Below are 15,273 nucleotides of genomic sequence, written 5' to 3' on the forward strand. Positions count from 1 at the left end.
TAAATAAAAAAATAAAAATAAACACATACTTACCTTAATGAGACTAGCAGAACCGGTAGTTCTCACTGTATGGTCAGAGAAACTCTGCCACGGACCTAGAGTATTAGAATGTCAGTGAATTAACTGAAGTTCTATCATTGGCGCTGACAGTCACTAATATAGTGCCAGACAATCTTAGATATCACTCAGCTGATGGTCAGTGCATCGATGGGCTCACTGGCAATACTCTACCGTGCACTCAAGTGTTAGAGGAGACTGTGCACATCTCCACCACCCTCAGAGCAGACCATTTGAGTGTACAGAGGAGTGGCAAACAAGGTTTTTAACATGTGTTCTGGCTCATTGACATTTTAACTGCACAAATAAAAGTAATGTTTTAAATTCACTTCAAATCTGGGTCAAGTTAATGTATCTGTACCCAGGCCAAGGTCCCTATTGCTAAACAATTAGAGTGTTTGGCTTAAAAGCCATTCTTTGGGCGTGGACCAACGTTCTCTCTACTTTGTAACAAAAAGGACTAATTCTATGGCAGGTTTCCTCTCCAATTAACCTTCTCCCAGTCTCTTTATGGGAGAGGCTGCACAGGTATTTTCCACTGGCAACCTTCCCATAAATACTAGCGATATACAGGTGAAACTCGAAAAATTAGAATCGTGCAAAGTAAATTTATTTCAGTAATGCAACTTAAAAGGTAAACCTAATATATGAGATAGACTCATTACATGCAAAGTGAGATATTTCAAGACTTTATTTGTTATAGTTTTGATGACTATGGCTTACAGTTTATGAAAACCCCAAAGTTACAATCTCAGGTACCCTTTACTCAGGGGGTATGGATTAATTAGCTGACAAAGTGTGACACTTTGAGCCTTGAATATTGAACCTTTTCACAATATTTTAATTTTAAATTGCATTAATGCAATTCCTTTTAAGTTGCATTACTGAAATAAATAAAGTTTTGCAACTTTTGATATTCAAATTTTTCGAGTTTTGCCTGTACAGTCTGCCTTTAGGGATATCAATAAAACTTACAAACAATATGTTAGATCTCTCTGGGAAGTTACCAGCTTAGAGACCTACCTACAGCAAGGTATAGTCTACAGGGGAATGTGGATTAATATCGTCCCCCATGCACATCAGGAGGCTGGCAACAGCTATTAAAGAGAACCTGTCACCAGGATTTTGTGTATAGAGCTGAAGACATGGGTTGCTAGATGGCCACTAGCACATCCGCAATACCCAGTCCCCATAGCTCTGTGTGTTTTTATTGTGTAAAAAAAACGGTTTGATACATATGCAAATCAACCTGAGATGAGTCAGAGCTTGAAAATATGACTCTTCTCTGGTCACACAAGTAAGATATGACTCTTTTATGTTAATAGGTATATGTATCAAATTGTTTTTTTTACACAATAAAAGCACACAGAGCTATGGGGACTAGGTATTGCGGATGTGCTAGCGGCCATCTAGCAACCCATGTCCTCAGCTCTATACCTAAAATCCCAGTGACAGGTTCCCTTTAACAGAGAACTCCCTACATATGTTGCAATACCTTTTGGATTATGAGAGAGGGGCCCTGACAAAGATTACAAGACAGCTAGAGCAAGAAATTGCACAAATTTAGGGTCTCAGATCGCAGCCAGAGTATATCCAGTACGAATCATACCTCTTAAAGCACATAGAGTCCTTCCAAGCAGAAAAAAAGGAGAGAAAGCACAGGAAATATATCAGAGACAGAAGGGAATTTGAAACTGTCCAAATTTATAAATTTAAGACAAATACTGGGGTCTTTCAGCCAAAAAGAAACAGTGGCAACTATCCAAGTGCTTCACAAACTGACATATCTGACATATCTGAGTCTGATTGAGGCTGATAATGACCTGAGAGAGGTGACAATTAAACGTCCCAGTGTCACTTACTGTAGAGGCAGGGGCGTAGGTATAGGGGGTGCAGAGGTAGCAGTCGCTACCAGGCCCAGCAGCCTGAGGGGGCCCAAAGACCCTTGTGCCGCATAAGAAGACACTGTTATTATATAAAGTGCATGCAGGTCAAGTTGCTCCTCTGGCTGGAAGGATGGGGTAAGGTCAAGAATTTGGCATGGGGGGTGCCGTTTGAATTTTTCCCTGAGGCAGCACGGAGCCAATGTGCTTCTTTGACCATGGCCACAAAGCGCTGAGAGAAAGGGGCCTCAAGCTGAACTTTTGCAATAGGGCCCATGAGCCTTTAGCTACGCCCCTGTGTAGAGGTAAAAACCTGAAAGACATTCTGGTCCACAGTCTCTATCAGGGGTGTAGCTAAAGGCTCATGGGCCCTGGTGCAAGCTCAGCTTGGGGCCCCCTTCCCTTAGTGCTTGTTGGCAAGGGGCAGGGGAACACATAGCCTTCCTGCTGCCTCAGGCAAACATTGAAAGGGCACCCCCATATGCCAAATTCTTGACCTAACCCCTTTTCTACAACAACAGGTGTATATTGACCAGCATGCACTTTCTATAATGCCAGTGTCTTATGTGGCACAAGGTTTTTTTTGTCCCCCTCAGGCTCCTGGGCCCGGTAGCGACTTCTACCTCTGCACCCCCTATAGCTATGCCCCTGGTCTCTATCGGTCTGAACCCAAGAGGACAACCTGGCTAAAGTCCAAAACAGTGGGTACTTTCCCCTGTGGCAGTTGCTCCTTCTGTCCGTTTCTCAAAAAATTGAAAACTTTTGTGAACCCTCTGGACAATAAGGAGTATAATATAAGACAATTCATTAACTGTCAAACTAAAGGAATTGTGTATATAGCATAATGTCCTTGCAAGAAGATATATGTAGGCAATACAATACAAGAATTCAGACGTTGAATATGTCAACACATAAGCAGTATTAACACCAAGGCTGATACAGCGATATCTAGACATGTCAGACAATTCCATGGAGTAGAACCCAAATGTCTATCCATGCACATCAGGAGGACGCAACATTCATAAAGCGCTGGCAACAGCTATTAACAGAGAACTCCCTACGTATGTTACAATACCTTTTGGATTATAAGTGAGGGGCCCTGACAAAGATTACAAGACAGCTAGAGCAAGAAATTGCACAAATTCAGGGTCTTAGATTGCAGCCAGAGTATATCCAGTACGAATCATGCCTCCAAAAGCACATAGAGTCCTTCCAAGCAGAAAAAAAGGAGAGAAAGCACAGGAAATATATCAGAGACAGGAGGGAATTTGAAACTGTCCAAATTTATAAATTTAAGACAAATGCTGGGGTCTTTCAGCCAAAAAAAACTGTGGCAACTATCCGAGTGCTTCACAAATTGACATATCTGAGTCTGATTGGTCAGGTTCAGAAGGCAAATTGGGTAGGAATCAGTCAAGTGCTCCAACAGGTACTAAACGCAAAAACAAAGGCCGGAGTATCCATACACAGAGAAAAGCACCTGTTCTACGAATAACACCTACAACATTCGCGACCCAAGTATGGGAGGGGACACAGTCCAGGATGGGTGCCCCAAAAATAAATGGAACAACACCCTTTACACTTCCACAAGCAAATACTACACAAGCCACCTCTGTCTCTGGTACGCTGTCCTCCTATCCTCATGCACCAAACCTTGGTTCCATCATGACAGCCACACCTGTGTCAATGAACACCTCTTTTTAGACCAGGGAGTCCAATTGAGGGACAGGGACAAATGGGCCCACAGTGCCAAAACCTAGCGGACACTCTCCAAATCATAAATCTCTCCAGTGTATCACTGGAAGAGAGACATATAAAATTATTGCGCAAAGGCCTGTCATTCTGCCCTACACCAGCCTTCAAGTGCTTTACATGGGTCAAATACATTCATCTTTTTGCCTGTAAATTAGCTTTACACAAGGCCCATAAACAACAAGAAAGGGATTACCAACATCAACAAAAACAAGAGAAAGAGGCCCTTGCCATTTTGGAGTCTTTAGACACATTAGATGCTAGTGCTAAGGATGTTATAGAACCACCTCTGTCTTCCTTAAAATCTAAGTCCAAATTCACTCCACTGTTTTCACAACATGGCAATGTTGACACTTTTGTTCAGTTGGTGTTCAAGGATATAAAGTCGGTGTATAAAAAGACGTTGTCTTCATCCAATTTAGATCGAGATGAAATTCAGGCGGAATTATCCAACAATGAAGATCTAGTTGTGAAGCCTTCAGACAACAGTGGCAACATTGTTCTCATGAACAAGTCCCTCTACCAAAAGATGGTGGAGGATCTACTAAGCAAAGAAGACACATATAGAAAATTGGATAGTAATCCTACAGACAGATATTTGAGTAAACTGAAGGTCATACTTATCCAAGCGAGAACTGATAATTTAATTTCTAAAGATGAATATAAGTTCCTCTACAAGATACACCCCACGATGGCTACACTGTATGCCATACCTAAAGAGTACAAGCAAAGACAACCAGTGCCAGGGAGACCGATTGTCTCAGGCAATGGTAGTTTGATGGAAAACATTAGCCAATATGTGGATAAGTTAATTGCCCCGTATGTTCCGAGCCTACCCACATACATTAAAGACACAAAGGATGTGGTCACCAGACTCCAAGAACTTCAGATCACCCCTGAGACCAAGTTGGCCAGCCTCGACGTTGAGGCTTTGCATACCAGCATTAGACATGTGCTGAGGATCCAGGCAGTATCTTCATTCCTCTTCACCAAAGGCACTCAATTTCATGGACTCAACAGGTTTATTTTGACTTTGTTACGATTTCTTCTCACTCACAATTATTTTTTATTTGATGGTCACTTTTATTTACATATTTAGCCTGGAAATGGACCCTTTTTTAAAAAATAGCTTTTATTAATTTTCGTCTAAAAAGCATAAATATAAACACCCTTTGATAACCGGGTGTCCAAAATAATAATAGGACAAGATGTTGCCCAGCTACCACCGTGAATTGGTGAAGGAGAATAGATAGCTTAAAGATAATAAAGGTATATCTAAATTCCCAGGGCGTTGGTAACTGTATATTGAGGTTGGGAATTGGGCGGAGAGTGGGGCACATAGATAAAGGTATTAGGGATGGTTCTCTCCCTGTACCAGCCCTATAGTAATCCTCTGCCCAGGGATGATCCCTGGTGGTGGGGTCACCCTGTCCCCGTACCTACCCTGTCTGGCCCTGTGTAGCCCTGTGCGCTGGGAATTTATAGTGTGGTTAGTATCAGTGTTTTATCCCTTTATTGGAAATAGCCCCGACGCGTTTCCCCACGTTTTGGTTCATCAGGGGGTCGGTTTAGAACATATAATATAACATCATACTAGATGACAGAAATAGATAATACGCCAGATAATATTATATATATTTACTGTGTCCTGGTTGATGCCATGATGGGGCAGGCCATATAGGAGAAACAGAAGATTCAAAAGTTTTTTCCTATAGAAAGGAGGGTGTCACCTAGGGAAAAGGGGAAGATATCATACAATAACCCACTGTTAGCACTATAACTATGCAGTGGAGTTGCTCATAGACATTTCCAATAATTGGTGACTTACATGTTAGGTGTCCCCCTGTGGTCTGGACTGCCATCTGCCATGTCTGATGGGGCAGTAAGGCATCCCTGTGGTCATGCTGTATTTAAATGCTGGGAGAGGAGGCGCCTTTTTTCCTCTGCAGCCGCATATCCGGTTGGTGGAACGCACGCGCCGCTACTTCCGGTCCCATGGAACGCATACATTGCTTCCGGTCTGCTGAACCGCAGACGTCATTTCCGGGATAGCGATGTACTAGCGCTCCAGGTCCTCCCCTATTGCTGTAATCGCAAATGCGATATATACAATTTTAGCTCCCGAGTATTCTAATATAATACTTCAATTTGGTGCTTGCTATGTGTTTACAGCGGGGGGGGGGGGGGCATTATTTTGTGGCAAATGGCTGTTTTTTGTGTGGGTAATGTTTAGTTTGATGTTAATACACATTGCTGGTGCCACATTATGCAGCCAAAAGCATATCACTTATGCTGACCTCTTAATTTACATCATCCCTACAACTCCATCGGTAATGTAGACCTCTCCAAATTTATAAAACAGCAAACCAGTGACAGGACGAAATTATTTCAAGGTTATAGCTATTCTGATCAGTGGATGCGCACAATTGATCCATGCAATCGCCTGATCAGAAAAAATAACTATTATTTAGATGATTAAAGGATAATTTTCACGGGTGTAGCCTGATATAGCTATGACCCTTTTGATATAATATGTTGAGTACATTATGTACCCATGACCAGTTAGAGACTTTTGTGTAAGTATTCGGGAAAATTAGAGGCAGATATTGAGAAACGAAACTCCCGAGTCTTCAAATGTCTATATTTGAAGTTGTGAGGTTTAGAGAAACTTTACAAAAAACAGGTGAAGGTCAAACGTTCGTTAAGGCCATCCGGTGCTTGCGAACGGCACCTGTAGATCCACTCTGCTTCTTTGCGCAGAATCCTGTTATCCCAGTCCCCTTTTCTCGAGGACATGGGTACAAGCTCTAATGCCGAGAAGCTGAGTGAGCGGGGGTCCCCTGAGTGGTACTCATGTACATGACTCGCCACTGGTGTGATCCTATTGTTTTTAATGTCGTTTACATGCTCGCCCACCCTTTTCCTTAGTTCCCTAAAGGTCTTTCCAATATAGTCCTTGGGACAGGGGCAGCGACATATGTAGATTACCCCTTTGCTTTTGCAAATAATAAAGTCCCGGATGATAAAAACCTTTTGGGTGGCCGAACATGTAATCGACTTGCCTGTGGAAATGAATGGGCATATTTTGCAAGTTCCACATTTAAACATCCCAATAGGACAACGATCAAGCCATGTTCCCGGTGGAGATGGGGGTGTGTAATGGCTGTGTACCAGTCTATCTCTGAGGCTCTGGCCTCTTCGATAAGTTACGCTTGGATAAGTAGAGATGTTTTTGGCGACACTTGTGTCCATCTGTAGGATTGGCCAATATTTATTTAAGATGGTCCTAATCTCAGTATTGGCCATGTCAAATGTGGAAATAAGACGTGTCTCCGCCCCACCCTCATCCCTACATGTTTTAGGGATAAGTAGGGTTTCTCTATCCATTGCCATGGCCTTTTGAAAAGCATCTCTTAGTGTACTCTTAGGGTACCCCCTGTCGGTCATTCTATTGTAGAGTTTCCTTGATTCGCAATGAAAGTCATTTAGACACGAGCAGTTCCTGCGAATCCTCAGATATTATCCCCTTGGGATACCTCTTTTTTGTGGAGTGGGGTGGTGGCTTGTCCCCAATGTAATTACCCACACAAAAAACAGCCATTTGCCACTAAATAATGTAAACGCATAGCAAGCACCAAATTGAAGTATTATATTAGAATACTCGGGAGCTAAAATTGTATATATCGCATTTGCGATTACAGCAATAGGGGAGGACCTGGAGCGCTAGTACATCGCTATCCCGGAAATGACGTCTGCGGTTCAGCAGACCGGAAGCGATGTATGCGTTCCATGGGACCGGAAGTAGCGGCGCGTGCGTTCCACCAACCGGATATGCGGCTGCAGAGGAAAAAAGGCGCCTCCTCTCCCAGCATTTAAATACAGCATGACCACAGGGATGCCTTACTGACCCTTCAGACATGGCAGATGGCAGTCCAGACCACAGGGGGACACCTAACATGTAAGTCACCAATTATTGGAAATGTCTATGAGCAACTCCACTGCATAGTTATAGTGCTAACAGTGGGTTATTGTATGATATCTTCCCCTTTTCCCTAGGTGACACCCTCCTTTCTATAGGAAAAAACTTTTGAATCTTCTGTTTCTCCTATATGGCCTGCCCCATCATGGCATCAACCAGGACACAGTAAATATATATAATATTATCTGGCATATTATCTATTTCTGTCATCTAGTATGATGTTATATTATATGTTCTAAACCGACCCCCTGATGAACCAAAACGTGGGGAAACGCGTCGGGGCTATTTCCAATAAAGGGATAAAACACTGATACTAACCACACTATAAATTCCCAGCGCACAGGGCTACACAGGGCCAGACAGGGTAGGTACGGGGACAGGGTGACCCCACCACCAGGGATCATCCCTGGGCAGAGGATTACTATAGGGCTGGTACAGGGAGAGAACATCCCTAAGGCTACTTTCACACTAGCGTTGTTTTAATCCGGCGTTCAATTCCGACACTGGAACTGCCCGCCGGATCCGGAAAAACGTGTGAAAACGGATTACATTTGAATCCTGATCAGGCTTTCGATCACAATGGAAAAATGCATTGGAAAAAACGGATCCGCCATTTATGGACTTTAACTTTTTTTTCACATTTTTCGGGTTTAACATGCAAAAGCCGGATCCGTTTTGACTGAACACACAGGGCCGGATCCGGCGTTAATGCAAGTCAATGGGAAAAAAGCCTGATCAGGCGTTCAGTCAAAGTGTTCAGGCTTTTTGGCCGGAGGTAAAAATACTGCATGCTACGTTTTTATGAAAAGCCTGATCAGTCAAAAAGACTGAACAGAAGACATCCTGATGCATCCTGAAGGACTGACTCTCCATTCAGAATGCATTAGGATAAAACTGATCAGTTCTTTTCCGGATTTGAGCCTCTAGGACGGAACTCAGCGCCGGAAAAGAAAAACGCTAGTGTGAAAGTAGCCTTACTATGTGCCCCACTCTCCGCCCAATTCCCAACCTCAATATACAGTTACCAACGCCCTGAGAATTTAGATATACCTTTATTATCTTTAAGCTATCTATTCTCCTTCACCAATTCACGGTGGTAGCTGGGCAACATCTTGTCCTATTATTATTTTGGACACCCGGTTATCAAAGGGTGTTTATATTTATGCTTTTTAGACGAAAATTAATAAAAGCTATTTTTTAAAAAGGGTCAATTTCCAGGCTAAATATTAACTTATACGGACACTTATACTAATCGTATACCTTATTCTACTATAATCACTTTTATTTACAGTTGATTGGCACCGCAATGGGTAGAAAATGTGCACCAAATTATGCTAATTTGTTTCTCAGGTGGTGGGAATATTCCATAATGTTCACTGATAAAAACCAAGTATACACCAAACACATTCTATTTTGGGGAAGATATATTGATGATGTTCTTATACTCTGGGAAGGCACTATGTGGACCTTTTCCATGAGTTTGTAAATGTACTTAACGTATTCTTGTCATATTTTTTTTATTTATTTTTTTGGGAGTATTGGATTGTGGTCATCGGCGCAGGCGCAGTGGAGATGTCTGAGCAGGGAAGCGGTGGGACATTCACTGCGCATGCGCCGAATACAGCCGCGCACGGCGCATGCGCGTGAAGTCGTCCGTTTGATGCATTCCGAAGCAGATGGGCGGGCTGGAGGGAGGCGCTGAGCGGCGGCATCTTGAGAAGGTAGACCGATCCTCTAGGTGCTAATGACGCCCCCATAGCACCTAGAGGGTCATTAGCATATTAATAAAAGTTCTTTTTTTAGGTAAACGGCTGCCCCAAAAGCTATTATAGCAGGATAGTTTGGCAGATCAGACACTAGCGGAGCGCTAGTGTCTGACACCTAATTATGTGAAATCCAAGTGGTAGAAACCCTTTAATTCCACAGTTTTGTTCCCTGTACTGCCTACTTTTACCTGTGCTTAAAATAGTGTTGCTAGGCATGGTCCGTCTATGTGTTGAAGGACGGAGGACGTCAGATTACTGACAGCCAGGGACTGTAAGTAAATGATTAAAGCCAGGTCCTCCCCACCAGCTGATAACAGTGCCTGGGCTGTGTGCACTTCTCCCTGTCCCTGCGCTTGGCAGACACTCCCTCACTCAGCAGAGCTGTACAATGCAGAGCCGAAGCAGCGCAGACCAGGGAAGGGAGATCTGCCATCTGCTCAGTGTAAAAAATGAAAGCAACATGTGGTAAGAGGACCCCTTCGTTCTGCAGGAGATTAACCCTTTAGGGGGAGGACTCTGGTTACTGTCACTTTTGGGGGGCTATTGTTACTGGCTAGTGAGGGCAGGCGGGATTAGCCTCAGGGTGAGGGCAGTGGTGGCCATCTTAACTGAATAGTGAAATTGCAGTTTTATGCAGACTGGTTGCTAAGGGCTGGATCTTATTAAATATGGGGTAAGTCAGTCTAATAGTAACTGATTCTGGAATATCATGTTATTAGTAACTACATATATGAAAATTAGGGTCTAAGTGTGACAGTTATCCTTTAACTTAAATGACATTGCCATGAAGTTCACCTCTGAGATAGATGACTGCATGCTCACCTTCCTGGACCTCAGGCTCACCTTGGGTTCTGGTGGCCACATCCTTACAGAAATATACCGCAAACCTACAGCGACAAATAATTTACCCTAAAGAAAGGAATACCTATAGGCCAGTATATCAGGGCCCGTGGGAATTGTCCCTCTCTGAAATCAGCATTTTCATCTCTAGTCCTCAAGAGTATGAAATGCTGATTTCAGAACTGCAAAAAGATACCAATCAGATAAAAAAAAAGGATTGAAATAGTAGAGAGTGATAATAAGGCATTGAAGGAAAAATGGCAGATCTAGAGGATAGGTCCCGGAGAAGTAATCTCAAATTAGTGGGTTTCCCGGAAGGAGCAGAAAGAGACGACCCAACAGGTTTCATTCAAAAATGGCTCTTAGATAATGCAACATTCGTAGAAGCAGCTCCATCACATATAGTGGAGAGAGCACATCGCATCCCAATAAGAAAACCACCACCAGGGTCAGCACCAAGACCACTGTTAGTTAAAATGATTTCCGCAAGAGATCGTGATTATATCCTCAGGTGGAAACGAGAGATACAGACGGTGAAATATAATGATACCAATATAGAGATATACCCGGACTTCTCCAAAGTTACGCAAGATAAAAGAAGAGAATATAAGGATGTAAAGAAGAAACTGATACAAGTCTAATTAAAATACTCCATGATGTATCCCGCGAAACTACGAGTTATTTATAGAGAAACAGTTCAATTCTTTTCCAACCCATGTGATGCAGCTGATTGGATGGACTCTAAGGGCATTAAATAATTCATTTGCAGCAATAAAGGGGGGAGCTGGGGGGGTCAACGGAAGGGGAGAGGGGGGATAGCTTATTGTTAGAGACCTATGAGTCACATTCAGCGACTCGCAGGTCAGTATGGGGGTAGGGGTACGGGGGGAGGTTTTTTTTCTTTCCGCGGGGAACCGTCGAGATATGGAGGGTGTGCCCCTTCCGTCCAGCGCTGTCCTAAATCTAGAGAAAAAAAAAGTCAAGAATATTGACATGGAATATTCGCGGATTCGCTGATAAAATTAAGAGGTGTGCAGTGTTTGATCTAGTCTCTAGACATTTACCAGCTATAGTCGCTTTGTTAGAAACACACCTATTGGGTGAAAAAGTAGCAGCGCTTGGCGGAAGGAGATGGGCCTCTCATGAATATCATTCCTGTTACTCCACATATTCCCGAGGAATTAGTGTTTATATTCATAGACAGGTAGATTACGTCCCAATAGAACAACTAATCGATCAAGAGGGTCAGTATATTTTTCTTCACTGTCAGTGGCAGGGTCAAAGGAGTATAATTGCTTTTATATATATTCCACCTCCCTTTACAACAACTGTGTTATGTAAATTGATGGATTATATCTCGGCACGAGAGGAGTGCCCGGTGCTGGTGGTGGGTGATTTCAACTCAGTCATGGACATTAAAATAGATAGGATATCCACCATAACCAACTACGAACAAAAACACCAGTTCAAATACGTTACTATTTAGAATGAGTAAAGAAATGGCACTGGTTGATATATGGCGATCCCTTTATGGAAATAAGCAAGCATATTCATGCCTTAATAATACATACAGGTCCATGTCACGAGTTGATTTGGCCCTCGCCAGCCCCGGGCTCATCAACAGGGTTAAAAAAACGAATTATGAAAGTCATGGTATCTCCGACCACTCCCCGGTTACCGTAATATTGGATAGCTATAATAAACCTAATAAAAATAGAATCTTTAAACTCAATCCCCATTGGATAACATTAATAAAGGATGTGGATAAGATTAATGAGGAAATTAAGTTCTGGAGTGACAATATTAACTCAACACACATACACATGGTTTGGGATTCGCTTAAGGCATACCTTCGAGGTATATACTCATACCAAATTAGGAAACAGAAAAGTATTTTTGTACAAACTCAAAAAGAAATAGAAGGCATGCTCGATCAGATAATGACTGAAACCATGCAGATAAATACCCCAGAAAAACAACTTCAAATAAAAAAAAGGGCGAGATGAATATAAACAATATCTATATAAAAAAGCACAGAATAAAATGTTCTTCTCGGGGTTGAGGACCTTTAGTGAATCCGGTAAACCAAGTAGACTATTATCCACAATAGTAAAAAATCAAAGGGGGAGCAGCAACATTAATGGAATTAGGACAGAGGCAGGAGATATCTTAAGAGACCCGAGTGACATTCTAGGGGAATTCACTCGATATTTCTCCGTGCTTTACCAGACCGGGCCTATAGATCAGGGAGGAAAAATAGACAACATTAAGATTCTGGAATTTGACCAATAAGATATAGATATAGACAGACCGATCCAACTGAGTGAGTTACAATATACGCTAAAAACATCAAGGGCAATACGTCCCCAGGGTTGGACGGTTTTCCATTCGAAGTATACCGAAAACATGAGGGAATTATTCTCCCCCAAATGTTGGAAGTATTAAACCAATCGTGGATACTGGGTTCCCTACCCCCCTCATGGATGGAAGCAACCATCATACTGATCCCCAAAAAAGGGAAAATACCTTTTTGGGGATACATCTTATCGTCCTATCTCTCTGTTGAACACAGATTATAAAATCCTTGCAAAACTGTTGGCCAATAGATTAAAAGCTGTTATCCACAAAGTCGTTTATGCGGACCAAACTGGGTTAATTCCTAAAAGGAATATACAGGACAATGTAAGGAGGGCCTTCCTGAATATCCAGATGGGGGAGGGGGAGGACTGCTCCATCCTGTCTCTTGACGCTGCCAAGGCGTTTGACAGGGTGGTGTGGCCCTTCCTCTGGAGAGTGATGTCACGGGTGAAGATAGATGAATATTTCTCCAGATGGGTTCACATTCTGTATCGAAATCTGGTATCCAGGGTCCGAGTTAACGGGGAGTATTCTTCCCCTTTTTCATTGACCCGGGGAACACGTCAGGGATGCGCCCTTTCCCCTTTACTCTTTTCATTGTTTCTAGAGCCAATGGCATGCAAAATTAGAGCAGATGAGGAAATACGGGGCTTTGGATGTGAGGGAGAAGTTGACAAAATAAGTCTCTATGCGGATGATACGCTATTCTTTCTGGGGGGAGGGTATAGGAACCTGCCCAGGGTTATGGAAAGTATAGATGAATTTGGATGTTTATCTGGATATTAGATAAACTGGGAAAAATTGAAGTTTCTCCCATTGAGGCGCCCTGTTCCATCAGGTTATAATTTTCGGGTTAGTATCCTGACCCCATCAGAATCACTATTATATCTGGGCATCCATATCGGAACCAAACTGGAATATTATAAGAAACTGAATATACTCCCAATAATAGCTAAGGTCAAGGAAAAAATTAGAACATGGCTAAGGCTACCCCTGTCCCAAATTAACCGTATTGCTCTCATAAAAATGACATTATTACCAATGTTATTATACGTATTAAATGCAAGTCCAATAGCGGTAGAAGATAAGTTTTTTAATAAACTGGAGACCCTTTTTAAATGAATTAATATGGAGGCACAAACGAGTTAGAATTAAAATACAATACCTGTATAAAGAAGAGGGTGGCATCTCTGTCCCTTTTTTAAAAGGATACTATTTGGCTACACAGCTGAGATGGTGCGTGAGGAATCGAAAGAACAAATGTATACGGCTTATTTTTGGGGAGCACTGTGGACCTTTGGGAGAATCTTTTTCCCATCCTCGAAAAGAGCCCCATTGAGAAGAAAACAATAACAAACCCTTTTAGTAGAATGCTTGAGTACATTTGGCAACAAGTTAGATGTATGGCTGGAGTATCCCAAGCGGTTCAGTATACCCCCCTGTGGGGGAACGTACACTTACCACAAATCATGCAAATGGGTGATGGTAAATATTGGGAAAAACAGGGGATACATTTAATTGCACAGGTCTTTGATAAAGGACAAATTAAGCCTTTAAACGAAATTCTCCCTGACACCACATCAGGATTTATTGATAAATTTCGATACGAACAACTACGACACGCCATTCACCACACGGAAAATAAGAACTATTTAAACACTGCACAGAACACTTTTTTAGATCTTTGTCATGACATGACTTTAAACACCTCTGCTATAGCTCACATTTACGCAAAGTTAAAACACGAATACACTAAATCGATCACATTTAGAGCTGAGGCTAAATGGGAAAGGGATCTGCAGAATGTGGAGCCCATTCCATGGAATATTGTTTATAAAAATATTAAAAGGTCCACGGTCTCCCCTGCTCAGGCATGGATTCTTTTGAAAATTATACACCGCCTTTACTACACATCAGCATTATTGCACATTATCTATAAAGACAGAGAACAGAATTGTTATAAATGCAAAAAAGACAGAGGAGAGTACAAACACTTGCTGTGGGAATGCCCGGGGATAAAAGAGTACTGGATTAAAATATTTCGGAAATTGCAGAACAGTTCCCCCATGAAATACGAAGTGCGCATTGATTATGCGATCCTGGGTACTTTCCCAGAGACAAATAAAAATAAAATTGAGCAATTACTTTGGTTTCGGGGCATTGCCTTGGCTAAAATAATAATAGTTAAACACTGGGGTTCCACTAAATACCCCAATTTCCAGGAATGGATAGAGTATATGAACAGGGTAAAGTTGTAAGAATATAATCTTGCCCATACAGTAGGAAAAAAAGCAGTCTGGCAGCGGATATGAGGTAGCTGGAAATAAAAACATCCGTGGAGCTACCGTCGTTGCACATGAAGAAAAGGGGGGTTGGAGGGAGAGGTGGGTGGGTATAAAATAAGAGGGAGATTTAATATAAGATGAGAATATGCTGTATTGTACTCTGCACTTCGATACCGAACTGGTATATTGTAAATTTTTATCTCTTTTTTGAAAATTTAATAAATAATATATTTAAAAAAAAGTTCATAAGCAGCTGTAATATACTGCCCAAGATATATGTACAATTATCAGCTTAGACAACTAGGATTGTCTGCAAAAATAATAGCAACAAAAATGTGTTAATTTGTTTAATT

The sequence above is a fragment of the Bufo gargarizans genome, chromosome 2, assembly GCF_014858855.1.
Source record: "Bufo gargarizans isolate SCDJY-AF-19 chromosome 2, ASM1485885v1, whole genome shotgun sequence".
Taxonomy (NCBI): Eukaryota; Metazoa; Chordata; class Amphibia; order Anura; family Bufonidae; genus Bufo; species Bufo gargarizans.